Below are 20,507 nucleotides of genomic sequence, written 5' to 3' on the forward strand. Positions count from 1 at the left end.
AATGACAAAGACTCTGTATCCAGCTGTGCAGTTTATGAATAGCAAACAGATTCCATAATGGGGTCTTTTCACAGGGGCTACAGCAGCAAAGATTAGTAAGTCAACCAGTAAGTGAGAAAAGCCTGAACAAGTTAGTTAAAAGTCAGTTCAACAAGGCCACGCTCATTTTTTAATTTTTTTTTTTAATCAAACATTATTTCCTGTACTACTTGCAACTTGCCTTTGGAGCAGCTTTCTCCAATTTTTGCAAAACCCTAATGCAGTTTTTCCTCACATTTTTCTGACCCTGGGTGTTTCGGGAAATGACAAAAAAAAAACAAAACACTGAGAAATATGGAGTTTACTCTGAATTCAGCAAAATGTTAGAAATACATCCTGGCGCAAAGTTTCTGTAAAACGTTCGCACCATCACTTTGCTAATAAGCAGGACTCTGCAATTTCTTTGTGACCCTGTCTAACAAGCCGAGGCAGGGAGAGAGAGAAAGAGAGAGAGCGAGAAAGAGAGTGAGAGGGAGGGGAAGAGAGAGAGAGACAGACAGAGAGAGAGAGAGAGAGAGAGAGAGAGAGGAAACCACAGAGACAAGAAAGATTTCTTGTTTGTATGGTGTAGGTGCTGAGCATGCACATGCGTGTTAAGGATGCATGTGAGGGATACAAAGTTGTGTTGGTCATTTTGCACTTAGTGTGTGTGTGTGTTTTAGAGAGAGAGTGAGTTGCAAGGCTGCATCTGAAGTGTAATGCCTTCTATCTCTGGAGTGTATATACAGTGAGAATATCTCTGGGTATATACAGTCTGCTTGCTCTGCCTGCACAACACACACGTGCAAGTCCAGCTGAAACATGGTGGCCGCCTGAGGCAGTGAGTGCTGCAGCGTGGCAGAGACGAGGTTAAACTAGAGCTTGGGCCAGGCAGACAGGATCTGGAACAGGAACTAGGATGGCTTTATCGCCTCTGGATGAGGTTTTCCTGTACGGCTAGGCAGAGTGCTTACAGAGGGTACTTACAGAGAGACTATAGAGACCACCAAACATGGGCTCAATTCAGCATGAAAAGCCATTTTCAAGCCATCAATTTTCAGATTAAGGTTTAGTTCCATAACCTGTTCTCAGAGGCAGAGCTGTCCCAGGGCCATAAATAATCTCAACTGCTGTGGTAAATCTCAACAGGCAAAATAACATTGGGAAAGTAAAGTATGAGAGTGTTTTATCATCTTAGCTATAATATACACGTGGTCTCTGCTTAGAACTACACACTGGAACTTCTACAGTGAAAGTTGTGCATGACCTTAGTAGCAACTGTTATAAAGTCAAAAATAATTTAATAAATAAAACTCTTTATTCATGGACCTCACACAGCTCAATTTTTTCCTTCCTGAGGATAGAATTTTTCAAAGTTTTCATATTTTACACTTTAGCTGAGTGTCTGTATAGTTGTGACATCATAAAATTACTGAACTCCTGATGGCACATTTTAAGGCACAGTTTCTGAATACAGGCTGTGTGCATTTCTCTGTGGACTGAGTGCTTTGATAATTGCACAGTTATCTTAATATGACACATAGACCGGCTTTAAAATTGCAAAAGACATGAAAATCTCACTTATACAATATGGGACCTTTAATAAGGAGTTCCTCATGGCTCAAGTCTGGGTTTACAACTTGACATGAAATGTTTAAACATAAACACAATATTCACTTTCACCGCTATGCAGATGACACATGCCTCTCCATAGCTCAATTATGCATAACTTTAAGCATTATTAAAATTTAAATGGGTGATTTATATAAAAATTCACAAGGAGGAAATTAGCTATAGAGACCAACAGGCTGTAAAAATGTTTATTTCTACCATAAAGTTGGTCATTTTAATGTGGTCTATGAGGACTGACTCAGTTTTGGAGCCAGCCTCAAGTTGTCATCTGAGGAGCAGTTTTTTTGCAATTCCGTGATGGCTTCACTTTTTCAGCCCCACAGTTTGCTCCTTGACCAGGGCTCCCACTGGAACCAAGAGAAGAAATCACATCACCCCAACCCCCCAGTAGTTTACTGGATAGAAAATATCATCTTTTTCTTGTGAGAAAAGTGAGAAAATAAACTGTCTTTTGGAAGTGTTATATCTGGCATCTTAACAATTAAACAAGCCAGTGTTTATTCGTAACTAGTAATCACAAGTGTCATTTTGTAAAGGCCGCCATTGTGTGACTCTACACTGATTCATAAAAAATTGAAACCAATGAAATAAGGAAGCAAATTATTTAATCCCACAATAATATACCGCCGAGGTGTCACTGAACAAAACGAGTATCAGTTGAAAAATGGCTGCATGAGGCAGCTTTTAGGGGTGAACATACATTAACTATAATGTTTAGTTACTATATTTGACTACAGAAACGTGAAATAGGAGGTTGGGGAAAAAAAGGCGGCAATAAGTGCTCAGCAAAAGCCTTCCCTAGATAAATAAGGGTTATTAAGTGCATCCCTTGATACCTCATGAGGAAAGGGAAATTACAAAAATAAAACAAATTGCAGCTTCTTGAGCATTCATCTCATGCACACACGCACTGTATCTCCATCGCTTGCCCCCTCAGCTAATCTTCTCCGCTCTAATACACGTGGGGTCATGAAATCTGATTTGCTTCCACTCCTCTACTGAGAGCCACTAATTCCCAATTTTGCTTTTCCTGTCCATGCCAGCGTTCCTTGCCATTAATTGAGATTCTCTTACACACACACACACACACACACACACACTTTTTGCATCATCAAGTGAAGTTGGCCTGTTGTGGCAGACTGGAAGCGTGCTGCCATTATCACAGATATGTGAATGTTGAGTGTGGATGAGTGGTGGTGCAGAATTACAATAAGGGAGGGGGCAGACAGGCAGAGAGGGTGGGGTTTATGGGGCATTAATTTGAGACAAAGTGAACAGGATCATAGAGGGATTGGCATTATGGGGGAAACGTCAATAGGGAATGGAAAGAAGAAAAGGAGGGAGTGTCTGACGGAAGTAGAACAGGAACCAGGAGAGATTTTGAATTCCAGCTGCAGTGCTTTGGTTACTATCTTTACTCTTTAATGTGATGTCATCATAGGAAGACAGAGAAAATTCCTTTTAAATTCACTTCATAGGGAAAAAAAAACAACTGACAGACACTGGTTCTGATATTCCAAATATTCAGCTGCAGGCACGCTAGTTCATCATTTATACTTTTCATTTTTGAAGTTGAGTTGACATTGAAAGAATCCAGTTGTACAAAACTGCTGATAGTAACAGTGCAGCTCTGTTAGCCTGTTTTCACAACATCACCTGGCGATGCTTTTTAAGTTGGGTAATAAATACATTGAAGTTCAAACTCAAAAGAATTTTTGTAACATTAATGCTACATAGTTCTAGTGTTTGCTCTGTGATCACTGCTGTGATACGTTTCCAGTTGTAAAATTCTGTCTAATAGTGTTATTTATTGCAGTGCTATGTTTTGGTGTTTGAACCAATGCTGACATTTGCCGTCTTAGGTCGTATTGCAATGCTGTCTTATGGTTTGAATGCCTGGTAAAGGACACTTTAACTTTCTGTTGTTTTTCAAATCATAAACTCTGCAGTTTACTGCCATGTTTTCACAAAAAATGTGAGATGGAACACACTGATCACGTGGACAGACAGTGGACAAAATTGGTTTGAGAAGTTTCTATGGTTTGACATAAAACTGGGTCATTGTTGGGATCCAGGCTGGCCACAGCTGTCATCCATGCTTTGAGGCCACATGTGGTGAGTGTTTGATATGCAAAAGACTTTTCAGTGGAGTATTCCTTTAATGAAATACTGTATCTAAACTATCATACACCTGTCTGTCATTCTAGACATAACACTTCAGATATATGCATGGTAATACATTGCACTTTCCCAAGTATCAGAATAAGCACAACAGGAAGTGTTTATCTCTGTTTTTACAGTCTTGTCAATGTCCCCCATTCTATATATAATATTCTCTCTTCCTCTACTATTTTGTTTTCAACTTGTCTTTTGTCCTTTGTTGCCTTCACATAAAATAACTGAGTCAGCACAGAAATGTCAGTCTCCCTGTTTCTTTGTCTACTCCCAGGACACACTAAGACCAGACCAGTCAGAGCATGAGACCATAATTATACCATTTGGTTCGGGGCTTTAAGCTCATGTGCACAATGTTGATTATCATAAAGTACATTTGTAGCAGGGGTGGTCCCACTGGGAATCAAAGCCATAATGATAATAACAACATTTTATTTATATATACAACACAAGCTTTCGGTCTGCTTCCCCTCTCAGGTCTTTTCCTTTGTCTTTCCGCAGGTGTGCAAGTTTTTGTGGTTATATAATTGCACCTTGTATGGTAATTGTCACTGTTCTTGTGATGTAATTGTTAGTTGTTGAGACTATGCAGGTGGGTTAACTCTAATAGGTACTGCAGGACCTATCATTAAATTTCAATATCCATAATTCTTGGATTGTTATGGATTAATGTTGACTCTGAATGTGCCATAATTAAAGTTTAGTTAATCATTGCTGTCTTGTTTCAATGCTGTCTTTGTGAGATTTGCTCCTACTTGGCGATACTTAATTCAAATCATTTAGGAATAAAAGGGAAAAAAAAACTGTGATCCCTGTGGACTTATTCAAGCATTTATTGAAAATGAATCTATTAGTGTTAGTTTAACAAAAAACAAAAGAGCTGGATTTTCAGATTAATTCTTGCTGGAGATTTCATAATGCCAATGCAAAGGAATGTCAGGTTGATTTTATATTCTTTTACATAAAAAGGGAATAAAAAAGACATATATATTAAAAGAATAAGTGGATTTTGATCATTACTTGGGATGATAAATAAAACATCAGTGTTACATGCATAATTGTGTTAACTAACCGTCATAAATCTGCTGCGCCTGTTCTTTAACCCAGTACCTTTAAATCTCTTATACTTTACACTTTTACAGTTTATTACTTGAAGTGATTGGCTGACTGTTTTCTGAGTCATCGAATAAAAACATTGCAGATTTCAGGTAAACACACATCCTGCAGATTGTACTGTGGCCCCACATGGGGTGTGCTTGAGGCATAGTTCAGGGCAGTGACTGTGTAGTTGTGACATCACAAAGTTACAGAAGTTCTCATGGCTCGCTTTAAGGCTCAGTTTCTGAATACAGGCTTTGTGCATTTTTCTGTGGACTGAGAGCTTTGATACTTTCACAGTATTAATATTGAACCTAGACCTGCTTTAAAGTAAAAAAAAAAAAAAAAATACATGGAAATCTCCTCTCCTTATATGAGACCTTTAAACAGTCCTTGAATCCTCATACACATCTGGCCTTGGGTGACTAAAATTCCATTGATGACCGATTTAAAAAAAATAAAAATAAAAATAAAATAAAAAATCAAATTAAAAATGATAAATATGCAGTTGGACATGAGCTCTCTATTACTCTCTTAAAGCACCATTACTATGCATTTTGAACATTGCTCTCATATTTTAAAAACAGTTATGCCCTACTTTCGAAAGAGCTTTGTTTTTATTTAATGTCTGGATGGAGCTTGATGTTCCCGTAGAAGGTTGTGTGTAGTCTGAGCTGAGTCTGGGGCTCATGTATTTGTATTAGCGTTTATCAGAGAGACACTCTGTACATTACACACCCAACACGAAAGCAGCTAAAGGTATGTGTTTTGAAAAAATTCGAAAGCATTCATCATTTCAAATGCGTATTGATACCACTGCCTCACTACCTGAATCTCTTTGTCCTCACATTGTCACAGGAGATATGCAAATGTGAAGTTTCATACCATTTTATAGCAGCTTCTCTGCTACATATGAAGTGAAAGCATCTTTGTGAAACAACAAGATGACAAACAACCAGATAAGAGGGCAGAGAAATCTCAGCTCAAAAACTACAACAGCCATATCCATACAAACTATTTAAAGGAACTCTTATACACAGTCATGGTCCTCAGAGGATGTTGAAAATGACATTTTTGTTTTTTAATCAAATTCGTGGTTTGTCCCCACTGATATGACACATGGGAGTGTCTCCTGAAATAATGCCCCTACAGCAACAGGCATACCAGACTGCTGTTGTCATAGTTACCATAATACAATGTTGTTAAAGTTTGAAGGTTGTGTAACAGTCATGGTTAAAAGAAACAACACTGACGGCTTCACAAGCCAAAGTCAACAGCAGTCTCCACCTGACTTCCTCCTTTGCTCGGGTCACAATTACTACGGCTACTAGAGGTCACCTAACAATATAAAGTAACTATGGGTCGCAATAAGTTGCTGCACAGACGACTTTTAGTGTTGTTTTAGAGAAGGACAATCTCTTTAAATGAATTTCCATGTAATGTAATATGACCGGCCATGGTGTCCAGAGAATGAATAACTAAGATTTTGGTTAATGTAGATGCAGCTGCACAAAGTGCCTAATAGCTGCCTGGGGAGGAATATAAATCAGATGGTGTGGTGGTTAATAAATTCATTCTTAGTCAATCACATTACTGTTCTCATTGCTGCAGAACAGGTGTGCCAGTCACAGTGATGCATGTCAATAACAGTTCAACAAGTGAAAAGAGGCCTCTCCAGGAAATGATATTATTGTCTGGATGGTGCAGAGCGGCACAATCTGAACACGCAGCACCTCAGATCTGCAGCCAGAGGCAGGTGGGGGGTGGGGGGAGGGGGGGGGGGGGGGGGGGGGGGGGGGGGGTTATATTCATACAATGACAGAAATAAATAATGAAAGTGTTGGTAAGGCTGTTCACACAACCACACCAATCAGATGCTGTCAGTTTTACTTCTGCTCTCATGTCATAAATGGTCACATTATACTGTCAAACTGGAGCAGACAACATGAAATGCTATGTTTGCTAAAAAGGAGACGATTAAACACAGGAATGCTTAAACAACAGAATAAAGAGTCAAAACGGACCGCTCTGAGTAGTATTGTATGGCGTTACTTTGTATTATCCTGGTGCCATTTGTACAAAATAAGCGTAGACATAGCTGCAGATTTATCAACTTAAGCATCTGTATGCCTTCAGAGGATGCGGGGATTGAATTAACTGAAGGTTAACTTCTTCATGCAGTGTAAAGAATCACTCATACTCATTCATAGACAAATCCTGATTACTGATCCCTCTACTATCTGGGGAGTGATTCACTTACATGGTTTATTTGCATTTGAAGCATTATTCCATGTATTTAGCTTGTTGATAAAACAGATGTGGTTCTGAGACGTACTCTATGTTCTCGGAGAGAAATGTAAGACACAAAATACCAACAACTCACTTTGTGCTGCCCATAGACTGTGTATAAAGGGACAAGGAGGTTGGGCATTTTAACATAGGAGTCTGTGGGGACTGACTCACTTTTGGAGCCAGCCTCAAGTGGCCATTTGAGGAACTACAGGTTCCAGCATTTCTGTGATAACTTTACTTTTCAGCCCCAGGGTGCTGCCTCTATTAGATGAACCCCCCACTCGTCTGAGCCTCTCTATCCACCTGTGTTCTGTGTGTTGGGCATAATGATAATAAAATAACCAAACCATTGGCACGGTGCTTGCGCTGGTTGTAGCACCTCCATGAATATAGAGTCTTGCTTTGACTCTAGTGGCAATCCACAGATATTAGTATCATTGTTCATTCCCTTTCTCACAGTCAGCTGTCCTACCTCGGCTTCCAGAAATCATCCACATTTTCTTTAAGTTACTAGTTTCACTGCTTTCTTATCTGATATGCAACAAGTGTATTATCCTATACCCAGTTTCATAGGAGCCTTTTTACACCTGCTGTCAGGTGGGCTTTTGCTAAGGAAGATCATCTGGCACATTTATTTCATTGCGGAGAATTGGCAGCTTGTAGAGAATTAACAGAGAGTGGGAACTTGATAGTCAGCAATAGTGGGGGCCAATTTGGCTGAGCAGACAAAGAAAAGAGTGCCATTTAGAAAAGTGTCGAAACACTGCGGTGATGAGCACTTACCAACGAAGATGTACAAAATAAATTGAAAAGTGGTATCCCACAGATTACCACTTTCATTTCCTGGTGCTGTTTATTTTTAGTGCCTCTCTCTCTCTCTCTCTCTCTCTCTCTCTCTCTCTCTCTCTCTCTTCCTCTCTCCTCATTACCATTCCCTGCACTCTCAGAGCTTCTAAATCAAAGTCACTCTTTTTCTCTCCCTCCCTCCTTCTCTACACCGTGCCACTGCTACTACTCCTGCTGGCAGTGGTACCTTCTACACTTCTCGACTGGAAGAACTAGGGCAGGCAGCTCCTTAATTACTTCATTAATTTTAATCTGATCCAATTAATTACATTTTTTTTTTTCAAGCTCTCCCTGCTCTTCGTTCTAGTAGGTTGGAAGTTCCCTCGGACGGCAAGTGCCACTGCGGGAGACCTTGCATGTCCTCTGGTGAGTTACCGAAAAAAAAGAAAAAGGGAAAAAAAAAACTGCCCCTCCCCTCATAAATCAATTATTTTCTCCCCTGGCCAAACAAAGACCCCCTTTCCCTTGTTATTCTGTAATTATTCAGCCTGGTGCTCTGTCCAATTTTGTGCCTTGACAGCACTTAAGTAGCTCCAATCATGGCTTGTGAGTTTAACCCCTCTCAACCCCCAAACAGTCTCCAGCAGCAGCCAGGCAAGTCGGTGCTGCTCCATGGCTCTGTCTTTTGTCAGAACACACAGGGGGGGCACTCTGCTGTGTCGGCAAAATAACTGAAGATAATCAGCGGAAGATGGCTCAAAATACGTTGCTGGAAGGCAACGCTGCACTGTCACACTGCTAAATTGCTGAGTTATTCGCTGTCATTTTCTAATCAGCCTTAAATTTATTGGTTATACAGGGTAATTATCAGTCTTGACAGTTATTTTTGCATTCATCAGTTAAGCCTTTAGGCGAACACTTCGAGCATATTGATACTGGTATGATGTGCTTTGGGTTATTAGTGTGTAAAGGGGCTTAGCTAGTGTTAAGTGAGTTTCTGTGTGTGATGAGGGGCATGACTAGAACAAGCGAAACAACTCCTGAGCTTAAAAACTCAACTAAAGTGCTGGAGACGGGTCCAGTAAAATCATACTAATCTGTGTCAGACTGTACAATTTCAGTTTGAAGCTGTCAGATTATGCAGTGAGTGTTTGGTGAAGTCTAGCACAATGATGGAAATAGAAAAAGCTATAAATAGTACAGAGACACAACAGCGGCTCGCATCATCCATCTGTGTCTCTCTTATGTTTTAATAATACAGCGCCGCAAAGTTTTCTTTGCCACTGTCCCATAGACTTCCTTTTCATTTGCCTTCATGGTTTTGGTTTGTGTTTGCGGATGTGTTAGTGTTTTTATTCCTAATCTTTTTTGAAACTAGAATCACTGCCTCACAGTTGTATGCTTCCGCCAACCAGACAAGTTGAAGGAAATAGGGTCACAGTCTTTACGGTGTTACTGTGCTGATTAATAGGAAGAGGTGTTTTTTGCAGAACACTATGATGTCACGGTGAAGTTGACCTTTGACCATAATGATATAAAATAACATGACTTTTTAAAAATTCTTATAGACATTTGACTTAGATTTTGTCACAATGAGCGTATTCATTTATGAGTTATGGCCGAAAATGTATTTTGTGAGCTCACAGTGACCTTGATCTTTGACCACCAAAATGTAATCAGTTCATCTTTGAGTCCACGTGGACATTTGACAAAAAATTTCCTCAATGCGTTACTGAGATACTGTGTTCACAAGAGGGAGATGGACGGATGGCACGGAGGCATAGAAATGGTGCTAATGAAGCATCACACTGGCCAGTATATTACCTTGCTTCGTTTAATAATGCAATCTGGTGGCTAGTGATGGGCAGGAACAGCAGGAGTCATATCGTGAGGATTTGGTCCTAAATTTCACGGTGCCCTTCGCTCTAACTGGCCATTCATTGGTGGGTGCATCTCCACCATTTTAGACTGATGACCAAAGATTCATTTCCTCTCATGATTTCAGGGTGTCATCTCAGACAGCCCATAACTGCACAGTGTAAAGCTGCCGTAAGAGAATCACTGTGGAAAGCACTGATTTAGTGGTTAGAAAATCACCAAGCTACCGCCTGCTATGTGACTGTCTGCAGACTGAAGCCACAGGAGAACTGGCTTAGGCCTGCAATACACTGATTTATAAAGGCAAAAGTAGAAAATGGGTTTCTCATAATTTCTACAAGGCTGTGTCATTTAATCCAGGAGTAACTAATTATCATGGGATAGTGTTGACATGTGGCAATAACCCCTTATGGTTCAAATTTCCTGATGTTCATGCAAAGTTATTTAGCTGCATCAAAGGCAAACAAAGAGAGATAAAAGAGAGGACTTAGAGACATGCTAAGCTCTGTAATGATTTCTAATAATTTTTGAAGGTGAATAACAAAATATGTCTCTAAAAATGATTAAAAAAAAATTGTTTTAGGGAAGGTTGTTTTCAGGTCTGTCACTCAAAAATAAATGGTGTTTAGTTCATGTGTTGAATTGCATGTGGATGAAGTACCTTGTATCATGGTACTCACTGACTCTACACTGGACGCCGTGCTTTGCTTTACGATGTGACCCGCATCACCTAACTGCAGGCTACGCTACCAGCGAAAAGAGTGCATCAATTCCCTCATCCCTTTCTACAGCGCTGCACATGGGACGATGCATTACACATGAACAAATACATGAAAGAAAGACACAAACAAACAAATGACGACAAAGCCTTCTGAACACTCGGTAATTGGAATCCATGTACCAATCACGTAAACCGTGAGCTGCTTCAGTGGAGCTGCAAACTCTCCACCAGCACTTCCATCGCTGACTCCAGGTGTCAGTGGTTACTCTCTCTTCCCTCGCTGCACTTGTAAACGCTTTACTGCTCCGCTGTTATTGATTCAACGCTAGTTGTAATAAATGGAACTGCTGGAGACTGAATACGTCCTGCCATGGTAATATTAAATAGGCCTAACAGTAAAATAAACTTAAGTAAAATAAAGTTCGACAGTCACCTGTCCATTACAAAAGACCAGTATCTCCAGTTTTGCAGCTTTCATCCATCTACCAAGTGGCTCTACCCACTTTCCCAGTAAGGCTGCCTTCGCACTGGTGAGTTAGGAGGCACTGATATATGCGCACATACACACGCCTGCATAGTGAGACTGCAGCGGTTGTGGAGATTAAAGCTGCAATGATTATTCAGTTAATTAGATGTTCAATGAAAAACAAAAAAAAAACAAAAAAAAAAACATCAACTATTTAACTGTTGAATTGATAATTTGTTTTTGTAGTTTTTTTTCAAGCAAAGCAACCAAATACTTGCTGGCTCCAGCTTTTCAAATATGAGAATGGGATTTTATGATAGATTTTTGATTAAACTTTTGTCACATATCATAAACTGACCGAATAAAACAAAAAATCTAAATATGCAAACTTTGGCTGAGAGACACAACAGGCATTTTATACCATTTGATGACATTTTACTGACATTTATTGAGTATGACTTATCAACAGAAAGTTATTGATATTTTTGGCCCCACTGGACATACCCAACAAGTCCTCCAACCAGATCAACCATAGAGGTTGTTGGCTCCAACCCTCTGATATGATCCCTGAGTGTCTCCTGAAATAGCCCCTATGGCAGCACATGTAATGGACCTTGGTTGTCATGGTTACAATAATAAACACAGGAAGTGTACCGACAGAGGTGTACTGGACCTTTGTTGCCATCATTACAATAATAAATGGTCATGGCTTTGTTAGGATTAGGCACAAAAACTACTTGGTTAGGTTCAGGAAACTGTCTCTGTTCGGGTTAAGTAAGTACTTCTTTAAGATTTGACGGTCTTTGCTGTCATGTTTACAATAATAACAACATGGGTAAGGTTATGTTTAGGGTCATGGAAACTACTAAAAGTACTACTACTAAAGTGCTCCTGTGTGATATTCCTGTGTTTTGTCAAGCCATCCATCCACCACCACCTCCTTCTAACACCGACTTTGTCGCTCTTTACGTCACTACGCTTCTTTTGCGTAGTGATAATAAGTACCACTATGTCGCCTAACAACAAAATTATGGGTCATAATAACCTGCTGCACACACAACCTATGAGATGACAAATGAACCCTGAAAGACCTGTGATTGGTCAGCTTGGCCTGCTGGTGTTTTTCTCTATCTGATGCTGAAAGTGAAGACAGTGACAGTAGTTGTATTTGTTGATTTACTAAAAGCCAGTTTCCACATGAAAAACATGAAGTGAACACACTTACTCTGCTATCAATTTGCATGGCAGTAGTTTCATTTTCTAAAGTTAGTGAGACAAGGTAATCACTTTGAGTTATAGCTTATAATTACAGCAAGATTTGTCCTGTCAACAGGTGGATTGTGGCACTTCATAATAAATCAGTTCCAGTGCCTATGGCATCAGTGATGGGTCTGACGTACACCATCCCACAAAAATATAAATCTACCTGAGTGCCCGGTCGGGCTCATATCTGGTCCTGCTGTGCCAGTAGCAACCTCCCCTTAATGATATCAGGTACTTAGCATGAATTAGTGCCATCATCAGGAATGCTCAGGTCATTATTCCGCCACATAAGTTTTATGAAGTGAGTGAGTAAACTACCCCTTATGTAACACAGCACATCTAAACATAGCTTAACAGAGGCACTAAATTACTGTGACAAGCAAGCACTCATTCCACACAGGCTGGTATAAAAGACCTGGCACAACTTAATTAGTGAGGGAGGGAGGAAAGAACCTTACCAGTTTGAATTATTGTGTCCTGTTTAGATAGGAGCAAAATTTAAGAGTGGGCAGGAGTGGAAGCAGGGTAACCAAGAAACTAGAAAAAATAAGCGTGCACATGATCTGCAGAATGTAACTGAAGACTTTGTACAAATTTAGATAAAAAAAAAGGTATCATTATATTTAGTCAACAAACACCATTTAGTGAAGGTTACAGAAAAATCACATTCATGCTAAAAAGAAACCAAAGTTGACTTTTAGTCGGAGGCCTCTGGTGCCTCAATTCCCTTGAGATATCGGTGGACAAAAAAAAAAAAAAAAGAAAAAGAAAAAAGATACAGGGAAGTCACAATTTAAAATAACTTCCACTGCATGAACTGGCACCTCTACAATTAGCAGATAGATTTTGTATTCTGTATGGTTCACATGGTGACCTGATATCTAGACTGCATGAGGAGACCTGTTATTCAGCACAGTGAACATTGAACAGTGGACATTTAAAGCTCTTTTTGAAACATTTAACAACATTTTTTTTTTAAATAAATTAAGTATTTTTATATATATGCATTATATATTTAGTATTTATTCAGACACATAGTACTGTATGTAACTTCTGCCGCTAAGGGTCTCACATTCAAACCAACAACAAAAGACGGTATTTGGTGATATAGTGAAGTAGCATGGGATCATGGGAGTTACTGACTTCACCATCATTGCCATCACTGCAGTCAGTATCCCCTAATTAGGATCCTTTCCATGATCTGTCAGTTGATCAGGAGGTTTTGGTGCTAGTTGAATTATCCATTAAGACCTCCAAAACAAATGGACCCAGTGATTAAAACTAAGAAAAACACTGAATAAAGCAGTTTCACATTTTAAAATCTATGTCTCTCCGATCCTGTGCGGTGGGCCCAAGATCTGTCAGACGGGCTTCGGGCTGAGCATAGTCCACGTTTGTGATAAAGGTGTGAAAACAGACATATTTTGGTCAGACAAAATGGAATCATGTTATTACCAGCCTGTGCGGAGCAAAGTGCAGAATAACATCCTGGGGAAAAAAAATAAAAAAAAATGTAAGGGATTGCTCGTGTTCTTATCACTAGAGTCCATGTGGGCAGGAAGCAAACACAGAAAACCTAGACTCTCAATAAAGCAGACAGACGCATCCAAACTGTCTCCACAGATACACACCTGCTTGGTCTTAAAACAAAATGCCAAATTGAGAAACTGCTGCTCGCAGAAATTGGTTTACTTTTTATGAGCATCTCTGCATCTATAAATCTATACAGGATTTCTGTAACTTTGTGATGTCACTGCTCTCAGATATGCCCCAAACCCAGCCCACCTCAACACACCATCCGGCCTTGCATGATGTGGTTTCTCTGAGTGTTTACCTGAAATCTGCAATTTTTTTTTTTTTTTTTTTTGCTATCACTCAGAAAACAGTCAGCAGTTGCTTACTGAGCTTACTGAGCCAAAGCTCAAGGGAGAAATCTGAAAGAGGAGATGCAAAACTACACTGATATGTTTTTTTATACTGAAAATCACAAATATATGTTCTTATGTAAAAGTGTAAACTATGGGACCTTTGAATTTAACTACATGCCATGTTGTTTCATTTACCTTCATATATCCAGTGAAAGTCATGACAAGATGGTGAATTCAAACCTGCAAACTAACCAAACAGAGACCACGAACAATGAAATGACAGTCGTCAGGTGTCAACTGTTTTTTTTTTTTGACTGTCACCCATTAGCACTCCCATATGCAGACACTTCTCTGAGATACACCTGCTCAGACAAGCAACACCTGCTCAACATACACTCACAGGATTGACAAGTAATACATTTTAATAACAGCCGAGGGGAGCGCACTCACGAGGCACTTTGCTCGGTTCCCTCATTTAACAGCCACAGAGTGCTGCGACGATGAGCGCGTCTCACTTACTTCCCCAACCCTGATTTCCCAGGCCTGTTAAGAGATTTCAACTGGCAGTCATCCCCTAACAATCCCAGCTTTCTCGCAATCAACCCTGAACACACAGTCATGTGCGCTGCAAACAGCAGCTGCAGCCACCTGTTTCACTGGAGTAACAAGCACTGAGACAAACTTTAGTAAAGGAAACCTTCACTCATGCGCTGACAGAACAGAGAGCTCCTGGTGATTCTGCCCTTGCATTTCCGTCACGTTCCAGTGCCTATTTTATTCAATCATTGTGTCAACCCACAAGTTAACCAGCTCCTGTCCTTGCCAATAACAAATACTAATAATAAAAAAAAAAAGACAACTACAGACCCCAGGTAGTTTAGGAAATTCAGCTTTCCTTCACGAACCATTGCTGTGACATTTGTAATGATATTCATGTAGTTACTGGGGGGAAATTATTAAATAAACGCCGACCAGAAAGCGCGTGGGAGAAGGATTATGCATTTCAAATCGTCCTCGGTGCAACGCAATAAGTGTATCTGACACCTTGAGGAGGAAACTGCTGATTGCCTCTGTTCGTGTGGGTAATATTTTCCATGTCGACCACGTCGCAGGGAAATAATTACAAAAAAACTATCTCCTTCCACACCCAATTGCTCCCTCCGCGTCACCCTTGTTGAATAAGTGCGTGCGTCAGAGAGTATATATGTTTGAAGGAGAGAGATGCAGTTATGTTCGCGACAGAGAGAAAGCAATGAAAGAGGGAACACAGAGAAAGAGTTCAACCTTAGTTGTATGACTCAGCCCACACCAAACTGTACATTTTTAGTACCTTTCTCAATGTTAAAGGGTCTGTAGTTTGATCTCTGGCTTTCCTTTTTTTTTTTTTTCTTTGCCCATGTTTTGAGATATCTGCCTTAAAGATTTCCGCCCTTACCTTACCTTAAGTAAGTATTAATTAAGTATTCTTTTTCTTTTTGCCTTTTTAAAGTACTAAAGGAGTAATCTCTTCCTTTAACAGAAACTGGGCTTACACATTTGGTGAAGGTGACTAAAAATGTACATAACCATACTGCCTTGTTGTTCCACAAAACATGGCAGTTAACTTTTAGGTTAAATTAATCTTTTATGAGCAAATATACAGTATATAATTATTTTCTTTTTCCAAAATTTTTCAAAAGAAATGACGTAACAAACCATTATAAAAGTCCTTCGTAAGAAGTCCTGTCAACACCAATCATAGATACAGAGAAGATGAATATACAGCTGAGTTCTCTGAGACCACAAACAGAAGTAGAAGTGGACTTTTGAAATTTGTCACCTGTTCAAAATCATGTTTATATAGGAAAAGTCATGGATTATCAAGCTGATGAAAAAATATTTTGAATGTTTTGTAAGCTGTTACAGAGGACCTGGGTTTCCTAAATACATTTCTCAAAAAAAGAAATTAGAATGACACGTGAAGAGTGCAGGGCAGAGCAAAGGCCAACGTCAAAAAACATAAATCAGACTTCAAAGAAAAAAAATTAAATTCATAACAAATGATCCAGATCTGCCCCAAAATTTAATGGGGTCTCCCCTGGACCATGACCCATCCTTCCACCAAGTTGAGTGTAAATCGGTTCAGCACTTTTAGTGTAATCCTGCTGACAAACAGGAACGGGTAAAAACATAACTTCCTTGGCAGAGGTAACAAAAGGTTATACATATTATATGGGTCATGTGCCACTTTGGAGAGCAATAATGAAGTGTAATAATGTACAATACCAGTACAGTTAATTTCGTATTTAGTTCTGCTTTATTGCATCCGTTGAATTAAAGACATCAATCATAAAGGGCCGGGCTCCTTTTGAAGGTTAGCCGCATGTGCTTGGGCACCCTGGGACGTTTCTTGTCATTTCTCGTTAACACCCACCCAGCGTGCGCAACGTACACTGTGAGTATTGTAACAGTGGTTTAACCGCAGTTGGTGCTTCTACAAAAGAGTGAGAGTGTGTGTGTCTGCAATTAGGCTGTGTGTGTGTGTGCCACTGCACCACACAGTAACTAGGTGGCCGTCTGAAATACAACATCAAGCTGGAAGTTAAGTACCATTCTCAGGGGCACCTCATCAGCAGCTCAATCAATATCGTTATTGATCAGTATTATTAAGCCTTCACAGTTAGGCTCCAGTAAGAAACAGGCAGACAAAGCAAAAGGTAATGGAGTATGTGCTTTCATAAACACAATTTGTTTATCATTAGTGAAGACAGGCATGACATTCTATTTTGTTAATAAGTCGTTTCAACTTAATGCTCCCTTCTTCTTCCTTTCTTTGTACCTGCTGAAAGTCTGGAAGTGAAAAACAATTCTTGCTGACAAAGACTTTTTTTTGTTTGTGTTTGTTTTTGTGATGGTCACAAACGTCAGGCCTCCTGAGGACATCTTCCTCTGTGACTGAACGCCGGTCTGGAACAAGCACCAGAGAGCAAGAAATAATATGAATCCACCATGAAGAGATGAGTTGGCCCTTCTATCGTGTCCACACAAAGGAAAAAGGTGGAGTTTTGCATGTGTCTTCTCTGTGATGCTTAATTAGAGTGAGCCGGTTGGTTAATTGTTTGGCTGATATGGGTAGAAGAGGAGGAGGAGGAGGAGGAGGAAGTGGAGGAGGAGGAGGGGGGGGCACTTGATTCATGACAGGGAACCGCAAGTTTGAAGGGTGTCGACAGATAAGACTGCAAGGGTAATTAACAGAAAGAGAGAGCGATGATGGGAGAAAGGAGAGAGATGGGAAAGGGATGGAGGGAGAGAGAAGTGCCAGGCAGAATAAATGTCGTAAAACTGCCCTAGGATCCTATAATGACTTCAAAAAGAATGGGGAAAAATGGAGAGCTGGTGTGGAAGGAGGGAGATAAAGAGAGAAAGTGAATGAGAGCAAGAGCGGGAGAGAGGGCAATGATTAAGGGCATAATTCCATTTTATTACACAATGGCGCTCCAGTTCAGGATGCCAAGTGGGCAGGAGTGGTGCTGGATCCACGGACAATTAACTTTTACATAAAAAAACCCAAAATACAAGCTTTGATTCTTCACAAGGTCAACAAATGTCAAGTGGAAGAAGGCGCACATAAACATTCCCTCAGCGACAACAATGAGCTTGCTTGGCACATTCCTGTCAAGTAGAAAGAGAATGGTGGTGGAGACAGATGGGAAACAGCCCTCAAGTCCAACACTGGGTTAGCATTCAGCTAAAGAAGGTGACTGAAGTCCCCCAGATTTTCAGGCCCCACTGAATTCATTGTCATGGTCATGAAACAAGCTTGAGATGACTTTTGCTTTGTGATGTGGTGTATTGTCCTGCTGGAAGCAGTTGGAAGATGGTAAACTGTGGCTTTAAAGAGATGTACATGGTCAGCAACAATGCACAGAGAGGCTATAGCATTCAAACCATGACTGATTGGTATTAAGGGGCCAACATGCACCAAGAAAACATTCCCAACACCACAATACAGGATCACCACCAGTCTGAACTGCTGACATAAGGTAGGTTGGGGGTTCATGGATTCACGCTTTCGATGTCAAATTCTGACCTTACCATCTGCGTGCCTCAACAGAAATCCAGATCCAGCAACGTTTTCCAGGTCTTCAACTGTCCAGTGTGAGCCTGAGCTCAATGAAGCCTCAGATTTCTGGTCTTGGCTGACAGGAGTGGAACCTGACGTGCTACTTGCCACAGCTGTAAAGACTTTCCCAGCCTTTCTGTCAGCTCCAACCAGTCTTAGCATCATGTCATGTGAACATTAACTGAAGCTCCTGACCTGTATCTGCAGGAGTTTAGCCACTGCACTGCTGTGACATGATTGGCTGATTGGATAATTGCATGAATAAGCAGCTTTTCTTTATAATTCTCAAAGCAAATTAAAGGTGCTATTTGTAATTTTTTTGCTATAATTACATAGCCAACATTAGCATTAACAGCTGTTTACTTACCAGTCCAGAAGAGTTCAGCATTTGACTTCATTACTTTACTCACCAAGAGCTGTCTCCGGAGGTGTTAAGTGAAGTCACTTTTAACTCTTGTTTTGTTTCTGTTTCTATCACTTTTTTTTCTACTATTGAAGTTAGCTTGTTAACCAGCTAGCACCGTCCCATCCCATCTCGTCTTGCACAGACAACAATGTCTAAAAGCTCTTGGCAAGCAACCATCATCACGACCACCACTAACACCCACTCCTGGAAGAAACTACACTTGGCAACACAGAAAAGTTACAAGTATCACCTTTAATAGAGGTGAGGAGCTGGAGCTCTTCAACTGAAAAGTAAAATGAATAAAGTGAAAGCTTTTCTATGTGTGATTACTGCACCAACTCTATAATCACATTTTGTTTACTTGTTGGAGACCCAATACATTAAATAATAAAATAAATTAAATAATATTGGATTTCCATTATTACTACAAACAACATTGGGCTTTGCTGCATTATCTTTGATTGATGTTTCAATTCTAATGTCTTTCTGGGAAAATAACAACAATGATTAAAACAAATTAATTTAATTTTTAATTGTACTCTAACACTTATGCGGAGGTGGGAGTACTTAGTTCAGACCTGAGCTGTGCCTACAGACCTTCTGTCAGGGTTCATACAGACCTGACAATCAACTCTGACATGAGGTTAGGGTGGCCTGGAATGAGTTTGAGAGGCTGACCTGTGGCAGAAAGATGGCTTATTAAATACAGATGCCAGGAGCCTTTTGGAAATTATGAGCAGCATTAACCTTTTGATTACATTCTCTCTTCTCTGAATTGAACAGTCAGAAGACACTGTAGAGAGATGTCAGTAAGTATTGGTTTACTGTGAAAGTGCTGATTTATTCATTTGGAAATCTTTTGGTTAGTATGAGAAGGGTTCGGTCAGGGGGCGCAGGTATGGGTTTTTATCTGTCTCATAATACTAATATTAATCAGTAAAAGTGGAAATTATTCCCTTGTTGGGGGGAATGTGTATGTGTCAGGAGTCTCAATAGGGGACCACAGCTCATTATTGCCGTAGTGCCCTCTATCCTTTTAATTCATCCTTTTTTGAAGGAAATAGAAAGAAGAAAAACTCTTCCATGAATAGCAGAACCCAACCTCCCCAAGGAGTCACAACAGCCTTTTCAAATAAGGATAAGAGAGAAAAGAGCAGCCTTGATCAGGGCCAAAAAAAAGCATTTATAAACAAATGAAAAAGTAAAGTATATTGAAAGTAACCTCTTTTACACCTTGTCCTCTGTCCCTATTGGCAACATATGTGGAGAGGTGCCAGCCCACATTGATTCTCCAGTTAACCAGTGGGGCATCTATTTGTCTTTGGGTTGTGTTTGATCTTTGCCCCAGTCCTGCTTAGTTCACAGAGACCCACTGGAATCAGGAGTATGGTGTCTGACCCTGAATACAAAGGAAGAGGACTCACATTCAACAGCCAAGGTCAAGGGAGCGGTGCTGTTTGCATCGACTTTTATCACTCTGTCTGTTGGTGAGTCTTTAGTCTCACCTTGCTGTAAAGTGCAAGCTTTAGACTCAGTGACCTAGGACCTTTCATTTCAATAGCTCATTTTCACGATATGAGTATTCACAAAACCTGAAACTTGGACCTGGAACCTTTAATTTACGTAGGTTTTCCCTTTATCACTTTAAATTCTTTGGTTGCCCCTTTTTTTCTGTCTCTCTCTCTCCGTGGAGATTCAAGTCTTTGACCTAAAACCCTTCATTACCACAAACACTCTCTCTTCCCCTTATTTCTAAATCTCTCTTTTCTCCTTTCATTATTTTCCAATGAGAATTCAAACTA

General features: G+C 40.1%; 1 long non-coding RNA gene across 3 annotated transcripts; it reads left to right on the plus strand.

The window, feature by feature from the left end:
• The first annotated feature begins 3,507 nt into the window (after positions 1-3,507).
• On the plus strand, positions 3,508-19,071 carry LOC139631053 (uncharacterized). 3 transcript variants are annotated; one of them, XR_011693276.1, is made up of 3 exons: positions 3,508-3,765; positions 17,105-17,233; positions 18,291-19,071. It is a non-coding gene; the product is annotated as an uncharacterized lncRNA (long non-coding RNA). The 3 variants fall into 3 exon arrangements; XR_011693274.1 differs by lacking the exon at positions 3,508-3,765 and adding an exon at positions 16,315-16,631; XR_011693275.1 differs by lacking the exon at positions 3,508-3,765 and adding an exon at positions 16,652-16,893.
• The last annotated feature ends 1,436 nt before the right edge of the window (positions 19,072-20,507 follow it).

The sequence above is a fragment of the Trachinotus anak genome, unplaced genomic scaffold (genome assembly GCF_046630095.1).
Source record: "Trachinotus anak isolate AG129_WGS33_773 ecotype Australia unplaced genomic scaffold, CSIRO_AGI_Tana_v1 ptg000013l, whole genome shotgun sequence".
In the NCBI taxonomy this organism is placed as follows: domain Eukaryota; kingdom Metazoa; phylum Chordata; class Actinopteri; order Carangiformes; family Carangidae; genus Trachinotus; species Trachinotus anak.